Raw genomic sequence first — 7,179 nt, 5'->3', positions numbered from 1 at the left:
TTGCCTTGGCCGTGGGGGAACGCATACGCTGTAGGTAGGACATGTTTGACAAAATCAGTATCCGCGTCGGGTTTCGATCGTTATCCTTTCGATAGTGAGTACTTATATAGTACTTACTTTACGCGTATTGTTCACTATATATCCGCTGTGCATGGTCAGAGGTACCTGTGTAAACATTTATAAATACATAATAATATACTACAGGTTAGCATGCCTGTCGAATGTAGGTCGATTATAACTTGTACAAAAAGGAAAAAATATCTCAGAGTTCAATGCCGAACTCGTTACTCGTTAGTCGCCGTCGCCGCCGTGTGACGATGATGGCTCGGCGGCGGCCTGTATGACGTACTATACTGTACTTATTATATAACACAAAACGCTTTATTGTATATTATCATTTATCACAATACAATATTATGTGCGAGGACGACCATCGAAATTGAATAGTAAGCCCAATGCAGCAGTGCCGCGTATTGAACGTGAATAATGTATCGTATAAATGTGTATTATTATAATATTAAACTGACTCTCGCGCTTCGGACTTTGATGAAGAACTCCGATCGAGTGGTTCGACGCATACTGCAGCTCACAGGGAACCTATAAACACTCCGGATAGGACGTGCTGGCCATGGTCGACGATACGACGCGTTTTGTACTCAAGTCAGGTCCACATTCGTACCCTTCGCTTTTCAAACCATCTATATTACGTATAATATATGTAGAATGTCAGAACGACAGCGGAGGTAGAGAACGATATATACACGTATGCAGGCACAACTAACATAATATAAAACTAACACGCATAACATAATATTGTGTTATAATATATGTATAGGTTAACTGGAAATGATATTTAAACTCGCCTCGAGCGGATAAATAGATTTATTGTTATTATTGAATTATCCTATTGACAACTTATGGCCATTGGATTTTAAAATTACATACATTTATTTATAACACCATTTAAATTATAATAAGCGATATTTACAATAGGTTCATACAATTTAACCAAACCACCTTGTGAGTAGCGCAAGTTTATAATAGCTTTTTTTAACCTATGCCCCTACCCTCTTCTGAATATTCGTTTGTTTTTAACCTTCCACGATTTCGGGAGGCTTTTTCTGAATATATCAGCTCAATATCCGTTACGATTTAAATTGTTTTTACCAGTAGGTACTTTAGTGCCTCCCCTATCGTCTATTTGCGCCACTGTATATATGATGTGAATTAATGGTGGATTATATTATTATTATATACGATTCACGAGCGCTGTAGTACTTAAATCATAAAAACACGCGTTACAGCACCGAGACGGCGGTGGCGGCATATTTTACTACTTGCACTGCACACCTGCCACCTGCTGCTATACAGCAGCGTGTTCATGTACATGTTCGGACATTTATTGTTTATAATAATAATACTAGTAATAATAGTAGTAATAATAATAATAATAATAATAATAATAATAATAATAATAATAATAATAATAATAATAATAATAATAATAATAATAAAGTCTGCAGTTGGAGAGGCGATTTCCTAGTAACTATATAGTATATATATCATGTATCTATTTATTAAGATCGAAAAAAAAATGTAGTGTTCTATTATCCAATATGACTTTATATTTCATAATAATAATATACTAGCACAAGCAGTTCATCAGCGTTTAAATTATTACAAAAAAACAAGGTATTTTAATAGTTGAGTAGGTACATAATATAGTCGCTAATATATTATATTCCCTTCTTGCGTGGTCCATTATAATAATATGCCACCGTTAACTATACCGACCCACGTCTCCGATACACCTATCTATAATATTATTAAAGCAGTAGTATATTATTGTTGTGTACGTCATATTATTTAATATATCTTTCGACCGTTGTAAATATCGCGTGTCTTCTGTTCTCCGCAGTGTAGTTGTTACAATATAATATATATTATTACCGGTGGCGATCTCGTGCCACAGCCGCCGCGGGTAATTCGGTATAAACGAGCAATCAAAAAAAAAGGTCCGACCTCGCCCTATTATATCTGTACAGTGTTCTGTAAGAATCTATGTTATTTAAAGATGACGATACTCCTATGGTTAATGAAGATATTTAGAACACCCGCTAAGTAAATATGTATAATAGTATATAGTGATCACGGGTTTGTAACATTATTATTATTATTGGGTATTATTATCATTATTTTTAATTAATCAACCGTTGATTATTTTTTTTTTTAAAAACAATAATAATGAATAATGATTAATGCTCGGTGTAACGAAATTATCCGTTATTTTATTATAACATAGGCTTACAGTTACAGGCAGACGTCAGCGAAGTCCGCCCAGGGGGCGAGGGGGTTGAACCCGTACCCATAATAACTTAAAATTGTTGCCCTCCTACCAAAGTATCAACTAGATTGAATTTTCGGTCAGAAACCACCTTGAAAAGTTTAACATTTAAACAGTTTTACTGATCCAAAAGGTTAGAAAACAAAAATTGGTGTAGTTAAAATTTAGTCTGGCAAATAAATTATGTACATTTGCCTTAAAATATTTAAATATGAAAAAAAAACATACCCTTGTGACCCTATTATGGATAATATCATACACGACATACACCTTTAAATTCAATAATCAGCCATTCTATTATAAATAATAACATGAATTTGTCTAAGCATAAAATTTCTCATGAATGCATCAGTTAATTATAAAATAAACTATACTCTTTTCGAAGACCAAATTAAAAATAAAAATTATTAGAGGTATTTGGATTAACAAATTCTTTGGTACGCCACTGGAAAACACCACCAAATTATTTATAAATAAGTATTCAATTTCATTTAACATGAATACATGATACTTAAGAAAGCCCAACGTGGATGCCTCATATAAATTATATAAGTATAAGTTAATGTTTCTAGCAGCGTATTTATACGTTCTAAAGGGTGTAAGTGGTTTTTTTAAGTTGTAAATTGATATTTTCTTGTTTGTCGTTGTGTTGATTTTCAGAATTATTTTCTAGTTCACGACTTTTAAACTTCTTCCGAATTCAAAACAAAAACCTAGTTAAATATATACGGAAGTTCTCGTATAGTCCATTAGTTGAAAATACAATTTAAGTAATTTGGTTTACATTTTTGTTTTTATCACCAATAAACTAAACATTTATTTTGATATTCATAATTATTATTAATTTATAGTAAAATATATTACATAATAATTAATCCTTACATAAACATACAAAATATATATTATAATTTATTCAGCGTTTCGGTGATTTTATATTGAAATATTGTTAATTCATACACGATTATTGTTTATTTGAGAAGTAGCCAAAGACCCAAGCATAGGTTAATTGTTTAGTTTTTTGTGTCATAAATACACATTTATATTGTTTTCTATTTTTTAAATTATTTTTTATCTGGTATAGTTACTAATGGTTTTAATCATTCAGGGGAATATATTAATGTTTTTATCTAATTTTTTTATCTATTTAAATAATGTATTATTGTGGTTGTTGTGATATTCTAGATGTGTCTACTTTAAAAAAATATATACCTGATGTATTTAGGTACATTGTTTGACGTACATCAAAAAAAATATGACAATCATTTTCAACGTACATTAAAATATATATTATTCAATAATAATGCAAATTTATCATGATTCAACGGTTATTTTAATTTCATAGTGTACTTACAACTTGTTGTACATTTATGTTTGCATTTACTTATGCCTTATTAGTCATATTATAGGTACACTTACTATTATTTGTCGGTTGTCTGCAGTATTATGTAAGTACGTGACATTAACGGTATTCATAAAGTTCTGATGAACTGTTTTATGGTATTGAGATTTGTTCGAAAAAAAGAGTTGTAAGATTTAAGGCTTTCACTTTGTTTTATGGACTTTTACATAAGTCGGTTTCTTAGAGTAATTAACCACCGTAAACCATATAACACATCAATAAGCCCATAAAACACATGTTGCGGCTGCAGACAGGCTTATCTCGATTTTATAATCATTAAAATAACGAAGTATAATTATTGCGCTCTCACGGTCTTTCTAAAATATTTAAGCACATATATTTGAAATCACAACATAATAATATATTAATAATACTGTTGTTAGGACACATTTAGCATCCGATGTTGGTGAACTATGCGTGTGTCCCCGAACACCAAAGATCCATAAATCTAATTTGTCCCGCGCATTGCTTTATGGCGCTAACCGTAGTACGATTTTTTACACACCATTAAAGTCATTCCAAATGATCCAAATAACTCTAGACTGTTCGAAATAAATAGATTCTAATAATAACACAAAACATTATTATGTTTATTAAGGCACTATAGATGGACCGCCGCGATGCGTTCCATTAGGCGTCTGTTCCGGATTTATATGTTTCTACAATTTCGGAGTGTCTAATTATTTCCTATGTACCTACACCCAGAACTCTGGTCTCGTTATATTCCCCGTTAAAGTTGATTAAGATGAAAGTTATGTACAACAGGACGGTGACGAAGAATATTATATTATATTTAAATCATTTTGTTTGCAAATTACCGCCGTCATAACGTTTTTTTACTTGGTAAATTATTTAGAGAATAATTTGTCTTTTAAACGTTGTTAATTACTCGGTCTAAAGAACAAATTGCAAGTGGTCGCGTCTGAAAGCTAAAACGGTGACTAGTTAGTCGAAGTGGCAAACTTTAAGAGATGACAATTAATTAAAACTGAAATAGGGTTTATATAATGATATGTTTGTGCGCCTTAGGAGCTATACATATATTACATAATATATATAATTTTAGGGTTAAAAATAAGCTTTATTAAATTAATAATGGTAGCGAATATATTTATAAGATATTTTAAACATTAATGTTTATGGTGAAGTATTATGCAGTTATTATTGTATTAATTTCAGATGATAAATTATTGTACTAAAAATGTTATTATATAATTTTGTTATTTGTAAAGAGGTTGGATCAATTTATCACATGACTAAGAAATGTGTGTACATTATTTTAATACATACTTCATAAAAGAGAACCTTTCTAATATATAATATAATATAAAATATAAAAATAATATGTTATTATACAATGTTTGTACATTGTACGGATATAAACTTTAACGTATAAAAATAATTAAAATAATATAATTTAATTTGACGGAATGAATGCTGTATACTATTTGTCATCGTTGTGATCAATTCGTAGATGTTAAATATTATACTCGTTCACATATTATACGTTTTTGTATAATATACAAAATTAAAATAAAAATACATTTCTCGAAATGAAAATGATTAATGTTAGTCAGAAATACGTGATTTATAGCGATTCTGTAACGTATTAATTAAAGCTAGTAAAGTTTTTTAAATGTACAATCGGTTCAATTCCTGTGTTCATAAAAATAGATTATGAAATAGCACGTGAAAAAATACATCTAATAACGTAATCCTTTAATAATTAATGTTTTACTACAATAAGTCGCACATGATGGTAGCATGGTACATCTTCTATTGTCTAAATTTGAATTAACCATTTTTTTTTTGTATATTTTATCTAATATCCATATACGTTGCACCTAATACACTGGTACGTGATGTATATTATTATTTCAGATCAGTATATTATATTATTGTCGATGTATTTGATGTATTATAATTTCTTGCATATAAACGATATAAATTTCACGGCGACTTAACGTTTAAAACGAGAATACAATAAATCATAATAACAGCACTCTGTATATAGTCTCTATATCGTGATTTCTTAGAACTTGAACTGCGCGTACAACTAGTGTTTAAAACGATATATTACATTGTTTTACGACGTTCCGGCGAGATCCATGATTTACGCGTTTCGCATATTATAGGTACGTAGGTATATTATAGCGGTAGTTGGATACCTAGCTATGCAAAGGTAGGAAAGTTAATGAAAAAAAATCACTTAAGTTAAGTCAACGTTAAGAACGTTTAGCTATAATGCTGCTTATGTTTAATGTTTATAAGTATTTTTAAATTCACATATACATATTTTTATATTCGGGTAGTACTATATATGCTCCTGGGTCACACATGGCAATTTTCAATTTTTTTAAGTATATTAACTTTATTCAAAGTGCAACGTATACTATTCCTTGTTAATGCACGCAATTTGTTTTAACAACAGTATTATACCTATTTAATAATGAATAAACATGATTTTAACTGAATGCATTACTTTTCAAATTAACTTGAAAAAGTCAACTTATTCAAATTGATATTTAAAGCTATATTTAGTTAATTCGAAAATAAACTGACTATCACATTTCAATTTATAAAGTATTAAAAAATTAACTTTTTTTACTTGACTTTATCCTTTTGATTAGTTATGGTTCATTTTTGGGTAATAAGTATATTGCAGCCCTATATTATATCTGCAGCATAATTCTACCCAATAATAATGTGCATAGCATATGCTAAGCGCATACGGTCTTCGCTCAAGCTTTCCAGTTTCCACTTCTCTATAAGTTCAACGGCGTTAAAACTAGCGCCCGTCCGCGGCATATCTTTATATTAGATATTATGTAGGTACAATATTTTGGTGTATATACAATATTATATTGCGTTAATATAATATGATCCTTCGATTCCCGTACCTATGTGCACGGCGGTCCGTATATTGTACTGCAACATAATCGCGTGAGTTAGAAATGTATTTAGTATATAATTTAATATATAATATAATATCTTATATTAAAACAAAGTATCGTGCATGTATGTACAACGCTTAGGTATGGGTCGTACATCGCGATGTGACGTACCTGAGCAGCGATACTTCTGCAGCGGAAATATAATACTCGTGTAGGTATAATATTATTATAATATTTATACAATCTATATGTATACACCTTGGTATTATATAATTCACGCGGTAACGATTATCCGTTTAATTGAACTATGCGATCGCATTCGGATGGCCCCGACCTTTAGTACCCCGTCATCACCTCGAGGAAAATCGAGACTGAGAAGATACCGCTCGGCGTTCGCTATTCGCCGCCCGCACACTTCAACAGGTAGGTACACCTACCCGCCACTGCAACAGGTGTATGCGCATCACAACAGGTACAATATTATGATATATTACGTATCTGGCCGGTTCATCTCCAATTATTATGATATATGCACCGAGTAA

This window comes from Myzus persicae, unplaced genomic scaffold (genome assembly GCF_001856785.1).
Source record: "Myzus persicae strain clone G006 unplaced genomic scaffold, MPER_G0061.0, whole genome shotgun sequence".
NCBI classification, from domain to species: Eukaryota; Metazoa; Arthropoda; class Insecta; order Hemiptera; family Aphididae; genus Myzus; species Myzus persicae.
This window is presented reverse-complemented; position numbering follows the sequence as displayed.